The sequence below is a fragment of the Chenopodium quinoa genome, unplaced genomic scaffold, assembly GCF_001683475.1.
Source record: "Chenopodium quinoa cultivar QQ74 unplaced genomic scaffold, ASM168347v1, whole genome shotgun sequence".
Classification (NCBI taxonomy): Eukaryota; Viridiplantae; Streptophyta; class Magnoliopsida; order Caryophyllales; family Amaranthaceae; genus Chenopodium; species Chenopodium quinoa.
The window spans coordinates 23,023-40,800 of record NW_018745378.1 but is presented as its reverse complement, the minus strand read 5'-3'; the positions used below and the strand labels follow the sequence as shown (position 1 = coordinate 40,800).

Genomic DNA, 17,778 nt, shown 5'->3' with positions numbered 1-17,778 from the left:
TTAAGACATCTTGAATTTAAGAAAACATCTCATACTTGTTGGAAAACGTAGATACGTTTTCATAATCATGCTCCCAATGTTGAGAAACTAACTATTAGGATGAGCTCAATTGATGAGATATTGGAAGTTATGTGTTCATTAAGTTTAATATCTTTCCTGTAGATACTCCACCTCCGTGCTCGTTGCAACATGTCAAAGAGATAACTACCTGCCTTAAGGGGCTAAAATAAGACCATGCGGCGATGTATTAGTTATTGTATATATTGAATGATGCAAATCCTTTAAAATTGCTAGTTGTTGAGGTTTTTGCTAGTGATGCTGATTGTCAGAGTGTTGTATATATTGTGGATGCTTCTACAGACTTCTTTGTCACGTCGTATTCAAGGTGTTTTGCAACGTGTTGAAAAGGAGAAATTATCTTATAAGGATTTTCATAACAGTTAATTAGAAGAACGCTCCATTGAATTAGAGGAATAAATGTGTACCTTTGTTATGATGTAAGTGAGCTACATAGTAAGAATCATCATAAAAAAAAAAATGTTAAAAAAAAAATAGATAAATAGATATAAATACATTTTTTTTTACCTCTTGTTCGCTTTTTTATATAATGAAGATCATGTCTAAGAACACCAAATGTTTTTTTTTTTTTCCTTGAAACAACTCTACACCTTATTTTTACACCTAAAGTTATTTTTACCGGTTATCAATATATTTATTGTTTAAAATTACTGACTTTTACATTGAAAACTTTTTTTTTATTGTTTCTATGTTATATTCGTATTTAAACTTTAAAATTACTAATTTTTACATTAAATATAAACCTTTTTTTTTTTGTTAATAAATTCATGCATTTAAAAAGGTTATAAGTGACATTTAAATATTTAGAGCAACTATATGCCTAGGGTGGAAATTAGGTACAACTAGGTTAAAATCCCGTGCAATGCACGGTTGTTAACTATTTTTGACAATAATATTACAAAATACTATATAAAGTATATAAAAGATATTCAAAAATATTTTATTTGGCTATATATGAAATATAATTGTTAAAGTGGATAGAAAATATCATAAGGTATAAATAGTTTACTTATAAAATTTTGCAAAAAAAGAGGAAAAAAAAAAAAGGTAAAAGGGGGAAATTTTTTCACAAGGTCATGACAAGTGTCATGGAAGGATTTGCTTTTAGTATAAGTTTTATGGATGATGGAAGTAGCTAGAATGAGTAGAGGATTATCAAATCAAAGTGCATTTCCACCGCCGTGATATATAGAGCCAAACTCTACAAAGTTGGCTTTGAGCTCACGTGTTCAACTTGTAAAAGCTACTAACCAACTGTCAATTGAGTGTTTCTATTTGCACCCAAAAAAAAAAAAAAAAAAAAAACAAAAAATTCGTACTACGTTTTATTTTGTTGAGTAAACGAAATTAGCCACTTTATATTACGAATAATACCAGTAATCCATCAAATAGAGTTTTTTAAATTAGGTTAAACAAATACAATATAATACTAGTAATTAATATCCAAAAAAATTCAAAAAATTTTGGTTTATAAAAAACAATCAATATACTATACATACAAATTTTGACCACCTCTTTAGCAATTCAAGTTGGATCACAAGAATTGCTTGATATGATCATTGAAATTGAGTCAAGCTTTGATCAAGTCGAGCTTGGGAATTATTTTATAACATTATGACCCATAATATTATGGAAGAGTGTGGGAGAGGGAGAATTTGAATGGGTATTGCTGATGCAACCGTCCGAGGGGAGAGAAAGGGTGTATGGGAGGGGGTAGGCGAGGATATAAGAAAAATTACAATACGGCAATACTCACTCTAACTATTTATTGGCAAAGATTGGTACCATTATCTAACTAGAAACCCTCGAAATAACTGTCATTCGTAATATTTACGGCTGCATCATGTACTTCTCAGTTAGCAATTAGCAGGATCCCCCAGCCTCCCGCGAAAAAAAGATGGTTAGTGCACTCCACTTATAATTCCTCGCTCAATGGCATGTCTTCCCATCCTCAATCAAGCACAGCCATCTTTTTAGCAGTACTCAACAAGCTCTATGGCTTTCTTCACCAATTGATAACTCGTTGTCTTCTGCTGGACAATATCAGCAGCGACAAAACTGCAAGGCTCAGCATTTCAATTTGATGAACATGTAGACCGGGTTGCAAATAAAAACACAATTATATCAGTATCATAACAGTACAATATCATATACCTGGTATTCTTGCATCCTCTACAACTACATCGTCTTCAAAATAAGTTGACAGTCATCTAGGTACTCCATCGCCACTTTTTAGCACCCAAGCCCCTCCCTTTGATACACATAATTCAGTTGTGACCTACCACAATAAGAAGAAAAAAAAAATTAACAGAGATGAATTTAAGCCAGTGTCATAACCAACTTCCTATTCAGAATTTCAGATACAAAGTATAAAAGCACAAGGCATACAGAGTAAGCAAGGCTTTGCCACATTATGGATTTTATTTAATTATATATATATATATATAAAAAAAAGTTCAAATATTATTAGAAATCTTCCACTGTCAGCAACGCTCATATCAATTTTGTATATGAGTCGAGGTACTAATGTATGTTGAAAGTTGGCAATGCTGAGTTCTTAATCTTAAATTCACATTCTATAGTTTAGATTGATTTTTTTTTTCCCTATGCCAATTTTCCTAATATTTATGCTAACTCCGTTCATTTAATCTTCCCTACTACATTAATGCATATCTCTTCATAAAACCAGACTGTAAAATCATACTTGTATAAGAAATCACTATTGTCACAAATTGGTTAAGCAGGATCTGAAATATTATTTGTACAAAAAGAATAGCACTGACCTTCTGAAATTCAATATTACTGGGCTCCTTTCGAAGTCTGATTTTAGCAGCTTCCATAAATTCACCTTTCTTAAGCTTTGCATTAGGCCCGCTTCCAAGAAAAAGGTCAACAACTAATTTTCTGCAGGGAAAATGAGAGGATTTTGAATCCCTACTAATTGATAGCTCAAAATATAAATGAAATGTCGTCTTTTATAACAGCCAAATGTATGTTACTTACAAATCTGTTAAAAGGGTAGATTTTGTGAGGACTAAACTGAAGGGAGAAGCTAAACAAGTAAAAAGAATGCCTTTTGATCTTTATTGGCAATGCAAAGAAATTCTTGAGAGTTGACACTGCATATCAGGCTGAAAGGCCAATTCATATATTTTAAAGATCCCCTTCTTGAAAGGTAAAAGCTCACAGGTGGCCACAACGCCCACAAGTCCACATCACCCTAATGGAGGTGGAAGGATACCAAACAAATGGTGAGAATAAGGAGGGGGGGGGGATCCCCTGTTTTTCCGTTCCCAACTTCATGTCTTTCCCATCCTCGTCTCTCGATCAATCAACCATCAATATTACAGGCATATGCTAACTTAGATGGATGATGCACTCACTAAATTCAGCATAAAAATTTGACAAATATTTTCCAATGTTACCAAGAGATAGGCCTTTCCAGAAGCCTTTTTCCAAAGGACCATGCACATGGAATACCCCCGATAATTAATGTGATCTAGTGACCATGAAGCTTCATGCCATGACAATTGACAACTTCTCATACTATAGTTCCTAGCTTCAAATAAAATATTATATAATGCAAAAAATGAGAAAAAGAAAACAAATTTATTAGGAATCAACAACCTATCTGAAGAGTGAAGTATGCAACATACAAATTTACTGCTGGCTGGCTGAATGCTGACTGCTGCAGCAAAATCGTTCATACAAGCTTATATCTTTGAAGATCCCTCCCCTAAAGTATCCTCTTCACTACACCTCCAAATTAATCTACGTGATATAGTAAGTCAACACCATTCTAATGCTTGGAACTTGGAAGAGTGATGATTCTTTTAAATATAAACTACTAATCATTTACTTTGGACTGGAGTACACACTTTGATCAGGTCATCAGTAGTCCTGAAATGCATATGGTTATAGAGAATGGATGACTAAAGAGGGAGAAGAAGAATAATGCAAATTAAGCTCCTTATAACTGAACAAATGTCAGAGCTATGGTACTTAGAAGCAATAAGCCAATAGAAGATTGAGTGCCTTGAATTAGAAAACGCAACACCAGGAAAGTGGACAATATCTGAAATTAGGATCGTCAAAATGTTGCAGAACAAAATTGACAACTTTTTTTCCAGGTTCTGCTTTATCAAAATACATGCCATAACAGCTTTGAATTAACATCCAATAATTCAGCTTGCCAGTAAGCAATTTACTACCAAGCCAATTGAACATAGCTCTTAGTCACCCAGTGCCACCTCCAAAACATACTACGTATATGGAAGACAACAGAAACTACATAATAGCTTCAGCTAAAACAGGACAAAAAAAACCTTTTAAAATGATAAGGGTGTCTCTTTTAAATCAGCATAAGTCTTTTGATGCTTTGTCCAAATTTTAAACTATTTGTTTTGCGCAATTGCAAATTTGCAACAGAGCATGCCCAAAAAATTTTAAAATGTTTGATCAAGTACAACAGTCACCTGACGGCCAGCGGGGTAGGGAAAGCTAGAACTTAAAAGATTATAACTATAGTATACCTCAAAATGCCCCTTTTGACATTCGTTTAGGAAAACCGTCCAAGAAGAGCCAAATTACTCCTGAAAGAAGAAATTGATAATAATATTAGGAACTATTATATAAAATGCATGGATAAGAATTGCATAAAGAAGGCAAGAGGTAATTAATCATAAAATCTAACCTATAAAAACTCTTGTCGAATGTATGGACAACTTAACCGTCAAAGTCCCATATCCCCTCCTTTTCAAGTTCTTCCTGAAAGTAAACATAATTCACTCATTGGAGAGCCCCAAGAATGCTGCAATATTCTAAAGAAGGCATCTTGGTGGTATATTAGAAGATATCTATGCAAATAATTAAAAATATAACATTTAAAGTACATACACAATGCAGATGAAATTTGATCTCGTATATCCAGCCCTACAAAAAAGACAACACATGATAAGATGTGCTCCCTCCGTGTTTGATAAGTGTTACACTTACTAAATGTGGCCGTATTTTAATAAGTGTTACACTTCTTTTTTTGGCAAAAAGCTATATTTAAATGTAATCTCTCTCCTCTCATGATCCCCACCCAAACCCAACACTACTTTTTTTTTTATTATTATTATTTCATTCCTCTCACATTCATTACTTTTCAATAAACTATTAGCCCACTATCTTTCTTTTACAATTTTTTAATACTTCAACTACCCCACTTGCCTCTTATTTTATTTAAGTTAATTAAATGGCCTAAAACTATGTGCTAGTCAAAGTGTAACATTTATTAAAACACGGAGGGAGTATAAAAAAAAGATTCGATCATCAAATTTGAGAAACAATTTGTAAATGATAAAAATAATCAAAAAACTCAACACCAATATTTTAATAAAAAAACTACTTAAATCAAGAAAATCAAACTATTTCATCACAAAGTCTAAACCAGCTTTGTTGCTACATCAAGTTTGATTAACATATCTGATTTCTTTCCAGTTTGTTGACACTCTAATCAACATTTAGGTCATACTTGTTTATCACACTTTTTTTTTTTGACACATACTTGTTTATTACACTATTAACCTTTTGTCATCTCAATTACCATTATTCTAAATACATAATATGTTCTGATTGCTCGTTGTCATAGCAGCTATAATTTGTCATTGATCTGACCAGTTCTTTCCTTCAAAAGAAATCAATGCATATTCTCATACATGGCCATGATACTCGGAAACCATTATACACTAATAAGTAATAACATCAAATACTTAAACATGCCTTGACTCCTGTAGAAGCAATTAACATGGAAATGTCAAGGTCATGAATCCTCATTATCATTAAGATAGTTCAGTCAATGAGCTTTTCACTCCGGTTCGAAATAGTATTATTTAAGGCCAATGGTTACTGTCTTAATGGAAATAAGTAAGCTACAATTCCCAAAAAATTGATACTTAAAATACTGCTCCAAATTGTAAAGTCAATTAGACATTAAACGATCTTAATCAAATAAATAAATAAAACCCTAACTTAAGAACGCATAGAAATAAAATCCTTCTTTTTTTTTTTACAAAATTGAATCAAAGCCATCTGAAACAATTGAATTGAATTAGAACAACTCCAATTTTAAAACGAATTGAATTGAGTTGAAAAAACCCCTAAAACTTACAGAAAACCTGCTTGACCAAATAATAAAAGGCTTGGTTTTTAAAAGCAAAAGAAACAGGATGATTAAAGAATTTATATTACATACCCTCTACTACTGTCCAACTCTCAAACAAAGGCTGGTGAAAACCCCTCAAAAATATATCCACCAATGCACCCTTAGCCAAAAGAGAAATAGTTAAAAGCCACAACCCTAGCTTCCATTGATAAGGAAATCATACATAAGAGTTAGTGACATGATTATTTTGCTCACTGGAAAAAAAAAAGAGCAAAGTTTCTGTTGATGTTTCCATACCAACAGTTTCGCACATATATATATAAGCACTAACTTCCTAACAGATCCAGCTACCACAGACGAAATGGCATAGCCAGCCAAATGAAAGAAGATGTACTATTTGATCAACAGTTCTGGAATCAATGCCATCCAGATTAATGCCTAAGAGCTCCAAAATTTGATAACCAAATGAAAATGAAAAGAATAAAACAAAAAGAAATACTACCACAAGAAAAAGAAAAAAACGGCTTGAGCCACTTCATGTTACAACATTGATCATGGTCCACTAACAATCTATGGTTTGGCATGATCATCTTCAGATCCAACTGCCTCTTGCTCCAACTCTTTAACTGCACTTACAAGACCTCTCGTAATACCAGGTAGATACAAACCTTTCTCTTTCATTTCTTCCAGAAGCTTCTCTGCTGATTTCCAATCTAAAGCCTTCAAACAAAGTGATTGGATAAGCTTATTGTACTCATCTACATTAGGCTCGACCCCGGAGTCCTTCATCTCACTCAGCAGTTTCACAGCCCTGTCAAATTCTCCAAGGTTGCAATATCCTCGAATTAGTGAATGGAAAGTAGCAGGGCAGAGCTTGGCGTGTTTCCTTTTCGCCATTGATAAGACTTTGCGAGCTTCTTCCATCATACCACCCTTTGCGTAACACTAATTATGACACTATAAGTATAGACATCAGGTTTCAGTCCCCTAGTCTCCATAAGTTTCAGTAACCTCTTGGCATCTTCCATATCTCCAGCTTTGGAAAGAGAGTTAATGACAATATTAAAGATTGCATTCCCAGGAGTCGGACCTTTTTCCATCATCTCAGCAAACAACTTCTTAGCACACTCAATGTCATTTTTCCTACACAAACCGCGGATGACCCATGAAAACGGATTAATAGCATGTTTACGAACTTCATCAGAAAAATCAACCAGCGCCTCCTGTGCTAAGTCCACAGTTTCATCCACCTTCGATAGACAACTTATCAAAAAATTAACTGCCTTCTGAGGAGGATACTTATTATCCCTCTTGGCAGCAAGATAGACAACATGGGCCTCCTTGGACTTGTATCCTTTGCATAAGAATGATATGATCTCACCAACCTTCTCACTCTCTGGAAGCATTCCAGCATCAAGCATTTTCTGAACAACTAATGTAGCCCAGTCATAAAATGACCTCTTGCAAAGTGCCTCAATTGTAAGATAATAACTGTCTACATTCAGGACGCAGCCAAATTCCTCAAACTTCCCAAATGCCTCATATGCAGCCTTTCCCTTACCCAATCTCGAAAATGCCGATATCAATTGATTAAGCATTTCAGCATTAACAACACCACTCTCTTTCTCACCCATTTCCTTCACCAAATCCCACAAAGCATAAACATCTTTCCTCTTGGGTTCATAATCATTGCAAATAGCACGGACAAGTTCACTTAACAACAAAGTATTACCTTTAAATTCATTTCGACTCGAAACCCATTTGTAAAACCTAATCAAATGATCCCCAGGAATAAGCGGTGAAACGAGCAGTCTCACCACAAACTCCTCATTCAACATCAAATCCATACTATCAAGGCTAGACTCTAATGACCCATCTACATCATTTAAAGCAAAGACAATACATTTTTCAATTGTTCAAAATCAACCCCAGTAATTTCCTCACTATCCCCTTCTAACTCCTGATCAGTTAACCCAATACTACTCATCTGGGCATCATTAATTTCATCAAAATTAGGGTTCAAACCAAGTTCTTGAGAAGAACTAACATCATGGGTATCATCAAAAACCCCACCATTTTCCAATTCAACTTCCTCAGAAGAAGTGGAATCATGATTCTCAGTTTCAATTTCACTTATTGAAGAAGAATGAGAAAAAAACCTGTGATTCTGATATGAAAACTTGCTGGGATTCTCGATAACTGTAAAATGTGATGAAATCAAGGGTTTATGGATTACCTGAGATGGTGGGGTTTGGGTAGAAGAAATCAATTTTCGCACAAAGCTTCTGGTGAAGGAAGATCTTGATGCTATGGATCTCCACATCTCTTCTCTCTACTCTCTTTTCTCTCTCCTCTTTCTCTCGATTTCTGCTATGCAACGAAGTTCAACCGTCGGAGTAGGGTTTTTGGAGGTAGTCCTGTGTTAGCTGTGTAATTGAATTGCCGTTTACTTTGGTTAGTGTAAGGGCATTAAGGCCTCTAATCCAAATTTTATTTTACGCGTAAATATGATTGTCGGGTTAAATGTACGCTTTTACCTCTAAATATTTTATCTCTAATTCAATGTGACGAAGTGTTAAATGAGTTGTTTTAAAAAGATGGTTCGGTTTCTATTCAACCTTGAGGTATTTGATTCTAATTTGCTTTATATATAAATTTTCTTCGAATATACGAACATTAGCTCACCATGAATCATGAAATAGTCTATAAAATTGAGGCATGTTCATATGAGCCTATAATTAGATATAATCAAGTGAGTTTTGATTATGATCACATTTGATTATAACAGTTATGTACAAACACAAAGTCACTAAAACCAAAAGATTCATGTTCAAACCGTTTAAAATTTTAAATTGAAGCTAGGTTGTAGAGAATCTTAATAAAGAATTTATACCCAATCAAGTTTGATAAACAAATGGTAGGCAAGATAGACCCATTTTTGGATCAAATTATTGCAAGGTGTAATGGACTTCTACACATTCAGACATGGATCCCAAGCTTTGAGCTAGCACAACTGCACAAGTCATCAACAGGTCGACAATTGAAAGAGCGGAACATCGAAACTTCTTAAAGAAACTTAGAGAGTTATTTTCGACTTTCTTATATTTGTTGTTGTTTTCATAGAAACACTAGGAATTAATTCTCTTTTTGGACCGTTGTAATATATTATATATATATATATATATATATATATATATATATATATATATATATATATATATATATGAGGAAATTCTAATGTCTACATATGAAGAAATTTGGAGAGAATTTGAGATATATAGGACTCAAGTTGAATAAATTTTTTAATAAACCAAAATATAAATTCTCGTCAGCTTTTCAATTTTTGCCAAATGTTTCATTAAGAATTTTTTGGATTGTCAATTAATATAATTCAACTTGAAAAGCTAACAAGAATTTCAAAATATTTTGGTTTATTAAAAACATTAAATATACTATACATACAAATTTTGAAATTCTCGTTAGCTTTTCAAGTTGAATTATAAGAATTGCTTGATCAAAGATCATCGAAATTGAGTCAAGCCTTGATTAAGTCGAGCTTAGAAATTATATTACTCCCTCCGTTTCTTATTTCTTGCAACATTTGCCATTTTAGAGTGGTTCTCATTTCTTGCAAAAACTTATTTTTTTTCCTTATTTGGAAACTTTTTTCTGTCAAAATGACCAATATACCCTTAAAATTTTTAAACACATAATGCTACACATAATTGCAATCCATTATAACCTTAATCTAAATTAATTATCTATGAAATCACCCCCAAATAATCAAACCCATTATCTTTCTCTCTCCTCCTTCATCTATCATTTCATCATCTTCATCTATCATAATCAAATCCCAAACCACCCTTTTAGTGGATTTTTGGTTGTTGGTGAGTTAGGTGGTTCGCCAGTTATTTTGGTAGTGTCATGGGTGGTTTTGCTAGGTCGTCGGTAGGTTTTTGTGGTTTTGGTGGTAAAGGTGGGTTTTGTGGTTTGTGGTTTCACAGGAGTGGAGGAGAGTCGTAAGGTTTGTGGCGTGGGTCTGGTGGTTTCGTGGGTCTTGAATTGGTCGTTTTCGGTGGTGTTGATGGGTCTAAATATGGTAGTGTTGGTGGTTGGCAGGGGTGGAGGAGGGGTTTTGGTGGGTTCGCGGGTTTGGTGTGGTGGGTCTAGGTGGTGGTTGTGGGTGGCGTGGGTTCTAGATCTAGGTGGTTTCGGGTAAAAGTGGTTTCGTTGGGTGATTTCGGGTGGTTTCGCTGGTGGTTCTAGGTGGTAGCTTTTTGTTGCTGGTGGTTTTGGGTGGCGTACCCGTTCATCGGTGGTGGTGCTAAACTTTTAGTTGTTTAATTAATTATTCACCCTCCTTCCTTAATTACATTATTTACATACCCTTACTTTCTAATAATTGTGCTTAAAAACTTTTTACTTGGGAACCGTGCAACCCCCTTTGTTGCAAGAAATTAGAAACGGAGGGAGTTTAACATTATGACCCATATTATTGTGGAAGAGTGAGGGAGAGGGAAAGGAAAATTTGATTGGGTATTGCTGATGCTGATTAGGGGATTTTTATCCACCAATCACCGTCTGACAAGTGGACCAACCAGGTTCCGCCACGTGTCCTTCACGAAGGCCAACAGGAGCTTGCCACGTGTCAGTCACAGATACGTCCTCCACGGACCACTTAAGACACGCCACGTGTCCACCCATGTCGAGTGGGACAACCGGCCATCAAGGCCCATTTCAGTCTAGAGGCCCGATCAGCCCTAGGTTTACCTTAAGCCTAGAGAGTTGCACGCTTCCCAAGGCTATAAATACTCGATTAATCCTCATTAATCAAAGAACAAAAAAAACAACCGAATAATTAAGAGATCAAGCAGAGAAGAACAGACTTATTAACAACCGGCTAATCTCGCTAACGACGCAGATTACCAACACTAAGCACTCTCACCTAGAGAGATCTCATTACTTTACTTTCTGTATTGATTACTCCTTAATCAGGTACTAACTTGACCGTTGGAGGCGGAGCTCTCAGGAGTCTCCGTTATTTTGTAGGTACAGACGTCCGGTTCCAGTCTCGGAATTGTAACTCTCCCGCAGGACATCAGAAAACCCCGAAACATTTGGCGCCGTCTGTGGGGAGAGTACTTCAGAGATGGCATCCAAGTCTGTACCGACTCCAGAGAGGCGTCCCCTAGACGACCCTCAAGTTCAGTTGGACCATGATACCGAAAGTGAATTTGAAGTTGAAACTCATACAGCTCCAGACGGGACCCTAAGGGCCCGACGTACCCGTCATACTGAAATGAGGGAACGGGAGTATCTTCAAACAGGAAGCGAGCCAGCAGGCGCACCGCTTGCTCGGCAACAGCCGACTGATGGGTCTGCTCCCATCACAAGGAACGAACTCATGACCTTCATGAGGGACTTCAAGGGAGAGATCCAAGAGTTGATCAACAAAAAACCGCCTGCTTCAGTCAAAGAGCAGTCGGCCAAGAAACCTTCCACTTCACTAAAGGAGGAAGCCAGTTCAAGGGCGAGAGGCGACTCCCCATCCTAAATCCAAGAAGCGGGAAGCCGTCTGCTCTTGATTTCACAAAACTCCGTTATCCTACGGGAAATAGGAAACCGGTTCGTCATATTCAGGCGGACGGGTCAAAGCAAACGTTCACAGATGCTCGGCACCTGCTAGAGCAGAAGAAGAGTGACCGATTATCAGAGTCGGCTTCTACTTCAAATTTTTCAGGACAGTTTGCGAAATCGCCTCGATGAGGCCAACTCAGTCGTACCATGAGAGTCAGTCAGGCGGCACCTCCCGTCAGTCCGACTTTCATAGTGCCCAGGCGGTACCAAACTTACCATTTGTGCCAGCAACAACAGTATTTTATGCAGCCACCTCCATTTGGTGGACCTGCAGCAAAAAACGTCCTAGCCTATGGACTGGCAGCTACGGCTGCTTAGACTTGGTGAACAGCCGTCGGCCTTCTCCAAGGAAATTACTGAAGCCGCTCAGCCGGCCAAAGTAAAAAATATTTCTAGTAGGCGCCTATGACTGGCACTACTAACCCAGAAGACCATCTGATGGCATTCACCAATCTGATGTACCTTCAAGGGTTGGATGATCCCACCTGGTGCAAGTGTTTCCCAGCGACTCTCAAGGGAATTCGCACAGCAATGGTTCGGCAACCTGCCGACTGGTTGTGTAAACAACTTCAGGACGCTTGCTTACTTATTTGCCTCCAATTTCGCTATGAACATCCCTGCGAAGAAAAACGACCCTTGATTTGGGAACAATTCAGCAGGGCGAGAAAGAGGGGCTTCGTTCCTACATCAGGCGGTTCAACCTGATGAGAATACAGATTCAGGGGTTACCGGATGAGGTAGCTTATACTGACTTTTTTAGAGGTCTCAAAGACGGGTCTACCTTCAAATTTGATTTAGTTCGAAAAAGGGTGGCGACTCTTCAAGAGGCCTTGATTGAAGCAGAAGCCTATATACAGGCGACTGATCTGTGTACGATAAAACAGTCGGACGGGAAGAGGTTCGACAACAGAGAGGGACGACAGAAACAGTCGTCCAACAAGGATGAAAAAAGAAAAGAGGTCTGGGCGGCTGATTCCTCTAAACAGCCGGCCCAGAAAAAGAAAAAAGAATTCAAACCATACTCCCCAAAGTATGTGTTTAACAAGGATAACCAGTTTATCCTAACAGAAATAAAGGAACGGCTCTCAATTGAGAAGCCGCTCCCCATGAAGGGTTCTGCGAGCAACCGGAACCAAGACAAAATCTGTGCTTATCATGATGACATTGGTCATCACACCAATGACTGCATCAGTCTCATGCGGTACCTAGACCGCTTGGCTGATCAAGGTGATCTTGACACTTATGTCAAGAAATCTACGGGGAATACTTCCTCAAAAAAGCAGTCGGCCAAAAAGAATCAACAGGCCGACAGTTCCGATACAGATGATGCAGTCGTCTACACCATTGCAGGCGGCTTCTCAGGAGGCGGCCCCACTATTAGGGGCAACAAAGATAATATAAGGCGGTTAGATGTAAATTCCGTTCACCAAGAACGGCCGTCTAAATATACATTTCCTGAGATTGTCATCACTGAAGAGGATCTAGGAGGAATAAGGGGGCCGCATGACGACCCTCTCGTTATTGAATGTAAAGTGGCCAACCAGAGAGTTGGTCGAATCCTCATAGATACCGGGAGCTCTTCAGATCTCATCAGCAGCAAATGTCTGTCAAAACTGAAATATCAGACGGACTGCATACATCCGGCCTCCCACCCTTTAATAGGTTTTGGAGGAGGCGGCCATCCGCCCACTGGGACGAGTAGATCTACCCATCCGCCTGGGCGAAAAAGGGGAAGGACGACACATGGTAGTCCGGTTCCTAGTGGTAGAGGAACTCTCGGCCTACAACATGATTCTGGGTCGACCAACCCTGAATAATTCCAAGGCTGTTATAATCCCGTCACTTATGCTGCTTAAGTTTGAAAGGGACAATGGAACAGTCGGCTCCCTAAGGGGAGATCAGAGGATGGCCCGAGAGTGCTATCTCTCGGATGTCAAGCCCACTGTTATGGCCACTGGGTCAAGTGGAGAAAAAACAGACCTTGACAATGTCAAGGAAAGTGCGCCTGTTCAAGAAACAGGCGACAAAAAGAGAAAGGCACCCCAGACTGAGTCCGCAAGAAAAGCAAGAAAATAGCAATCACTGGCAGAGGACCGGCCGGATGAGTTCCGCCCTCAGCCGGCTGGTGAGCATGCGGACCTGATATTAGACGACTCCCATCCTGACCGAACAGTCAAAGTAGGGACGACTGCTCTGAGAAACCTTGGTGACGACTTTCACAACCTGTTGAAAGAATACAAGGACATCTTTGCATTTGAAGTCCATGAAATGCCAGGCATTAGTCCTGATCTGGCAGTGCACAAACTCGCTGTGGATCCGAAAAAGAAGCCGGTACGACAAAAGAAACGGAACCATGGTGAAGAAAGAGGTCAGGCGGCAGCCGCCGAAGTCAAAAAATTACTTGATGCAGGGTTCATTCGGCAATGTTACTTCCCAGATTGGGTTGCAAATGTGGTGCTTGTTAAAAAGCCGAATGTCACCTGGCGAATGTGTGTAGACTACACAGACTTGAACAAGGCGTGCCCCAAAGACAGTTACCCTCTGCCTAAAATTGATAACCTGGTTGACTCAACAGCCGGCCATGCCTTGATGAGTTTTATGGACGCCTATTCTGGTTTTCATCAAATTCCTTTATGGAAGAAAGATCAGGAGAAGACGGCCTTCGTCACTGATCAGGGATTATACTGTTACACGGTCATGCCGTTTGGTCTTAAGAATGCCCCGGCTACCTTCCAACGAATGATAAACACAGTGTTCTTTGATCAGATTGGGAGAAACGTCGAGGCATACATTGATGATATGATTGTCAAGACTAAACTTCAGAAAGATCATCTGACGGACCTCCGAGAAACTTTCGCCACACTCAGGCGGCACCATGTCATGCTCAATCCCAAGAAATGTGTATTTGGAGTTGAGTCTGGGAAATTTCTCGGATTCCTTATCAACCAGAGAGGAATAGAGGCGAACCCTGAGAAGGTACAGGCGGTCATTGACATGCAGTCGCCTCGTACCGTCCGAGAGGTTCAGAAGTTAACAGGTTGTCTGGCGGCCTTGGGAAGATTCCTAAGTCGATCAGGCGACAAATGCCTATACTTTTTCCAGGCAATTAAGAAAAAGGCAAGGTTTGAATGGGGGCCGGATGCTGAGGCCGCCTTCCAGAAATTAAAGGTTCACTTGCATTCCTTGCCGAGGCTGGTCAGCCCTTTGCCCAAAGAAAATCTCTACATGTACCTGGCCGTCTCTGATCATGCGTTAAGCGCGGTGCTCCTTGCTGAAAGGGACGGCTGTCAACTTCGGGTCTACTTTGTCAGTCACGTACTGAAAAATGCCGAGTTGAGGTATCCCCTAGTGGAGAAATTTGGTCTTGCACTCTTCATGGCTGTTAAAAAATTGAAGCCCTACTTTCTGGCACATGCAGTCGTCGTGTATACCGACCAACCGATCAAGCGGCCCCTTACCACCATGGAGTCCTCCGGACGAATGATCAAATGGGCCATAGAAATGCAGAGTCTCGAAGTTACTTTCGAGCCTAGAAAAGCAGTGAAGGGGCAAGCCTTTGCTGACTTTATTGTAGAGATGACTCGTCCTCCTGACTCTCAAGTTCCAGACCAAGTCTGGAAGGTATATGTGGACGGAAGCTCTACTTCAAACGGTTGTGGAGCAGGCGTCGTTTGTCAATCTCCAGAGGGCGACAGGTTCGAGTATGCTCTACGCTTCAGTTTCCAGGCTTCAAACAATGAGGCAGAATATGAAGCTTTACTAGCCGGGATCCGCATGTGTAAAGCGGCAGGGGCAATGAAAATAGACGCCTGTTCTGATTCGCAACTGATAGTGAGTCAGTACAATGGCGAATACGAAGCAACACATCCGGCCATGATCAAGTATTTACAGGCGGTCCGACAAGCAGTCGGCTCCCTTGAGGATTTCCATCTGATCCAAGTGCCGAGATCAGAAAACAACCAGGCAGATGCACTTTCGAAACTAGCATCATCCGCCTCCTCCGATACTCCTCGAACTGTGTTTTTGGGAAGTAATGGAGAAGAGAAGCATCGAGGAAAATCCTATTGGAATTCTAGACAGAAGCTCAACCTGGATGGATTCAATCAGGGCATATCTGACAAACGGTACACTGCCGGATGATCCTCAACAGGCGGCAGCACTGAAAAAACGAGCCTCCTGTTTTGAAATGATTAAGGGAGAACTTCACAAGAGGGGGCACCTTCAACCCTTCTTAAAGTGTGTTACTCCTGAAAAGGGACGAGAGATACTAGATGATCTTCACTCTGGTTTCTGTGCTTCCCATATAGGTGGTAGGATGCTTGCTCAAAGGGCAAGACGGCAGGGCTACTTTTGGCCTACTTTGGAAGCAGATGCAATGGAGATGGTGAAAAAATGTGACAAGTGCCAAAGGTTTGGCAAATTAATTCACCGTCCGGCTACTGACCTCACTACCATTCACAGCCCACTACCGTTTGCTAAGTGGGGCATGGACATTCTGGGTCCATATACGCCTGCTACAGGCGGCAGAAGGTATATACTTGTTGCCGTTGACTACTTCACTAAATGGGTAGAGGCGGAGGCTGTAAAGGGAATCAAGACGAAAGATGTAATTTCATTCATTTGGAAAAACGTCATCACTCGGTTCGGGGTTCCCATGTCTATGGTTTTTGATAATGGTCCCCAATTTGAGACGCCTGTTCTCAAAAGCTGGTTGGGAGACCAAGGAATTGCACATTACTTTGCATCTGTCGGCCGTCCACAAGCAAACGGCCAGGTAGAAGCCTTTAATAAAATCATCTCAGACGGTCTCAAGAAAAAGATTGAACGAGCAGGCGGCCTATGGGCAGATGAACTACCACATGTTCTTTGGGCCATTAGGACGACTGAAAAAGGGGCGACTGGAGAAACTCCCTTCCTCCTAACGTATGGTGCAGAAGCTGTTCTTCCAATAGAACACTACGAGCCGACTCTTCGAGTAATGCTATATGACGAAGAGGCAAACTGGGAGGCTATGCGCCTGGCATTAGACTCACTTCCTGAAAAAGAGGGGCAATGCTGTTTTGCGCCATGAGATCTATCGCCTGAGAATGACTAGATCATACAACAAAAAAGTACACAGGCGTCCACTCAAAGTAGGGGATTTTGTACTTAGAAAAATGGAAGCAGTTGGTAGGGCTAATGAGTCTGGCAAACTAACTCCCAACTGGGAAGGACCCTACCGAATCTATGCGGAAGTCAGGGACGGTACCTACCGTCTGGAGACACCAGTCGGACAACCGTTGCCTCGAACCTGGAATGTAGATAACCTTAAAAAATATTTTTTCTGAATGATGTAAAGTAAAGAGCTACTTAATAAAGTTTGCACTTACTATTCAATATTGTATTACGAGGGGCATGCCGTCTGTACCTTTACAGTCGGCTACTCTCCATTGAGTTTCACTCTTTATCTTTAGAGGGGCATGCCGTCTGTTCCTTTACAGTCGGCTACTCTCCATCGAGTATTTTACTCACAATACTTAGCTAAAAAGATTAGGGCCTGGCCGATCCTGTACCTAACAGGCGGCTACCCTTCTTTTACTTAGCACCTACGTTCACCAAGAACTTACCAAGGCCACCGGCCGAATGATCAGACCAGGCGCCAAGCCACCTGATCAAAACTACAAAACTAATTCGACCTGTCCCAACATCATAGCAGGCGTCCGACGGCATCCCTCCGGATGAAATTCGTCGCAGAGAGCAGCTCCCTTTTGGGTGGAACATTGTTCTATAAACTAATTACACGGCACCTATACGACTGTCCCCAAGGGCAACCACGTAGCCGTTTTTGAGACAAGGATAACTCTAACACTAACCAAACCAGTGGTAGCAGTTGACATCTGAGTCAGATGACCGCCTGTATTACCTGGGATAAATGC

The 17,778-nt window shown here is 39.7% G+C and overlaps 1 long non-coding RNA gene and 1 pseudogene across 2 annotated transcripts; both read right to left on the bottom strand.

Annotated features, from left to right (window-relative positions):
• Positions 1 to 2,109: 2,109 nt before the first annotated feature.
• Positions 2,110 to 5,141, bottom strand: LOC110712858. Of its 2 annotated transcripts, XR_002509714.1 has the most exons (6): positions 4,975 to 5,141; positions 4,772 to 4,845; positions 4,611 to 4,670; positions 2,862 to 2,982; positions 2,233 to 2,356; positions 2,110 to 2,136 (listed from the first exon to the last, which is right to left on the bottom strand). It is a non-coding gene; the product is annotated as an uncharacterized LOC110712858 (long non-coding RNA). The 2 variants fall into 2 exon arrangements; XR_002509713.1 differs by having other exon boundaries at positions 4,772 to 5,141.
• A 1,599-nt stretch (positions 5,142 to 6,740) lies between these two features.
• On the bottom strand, positions 6,741 to 8,715 carry LOC110712854 (annotated as a pseudogene).
• Positions 8,716 to 17,778: the final 9,063 nt, after the last annotated feature.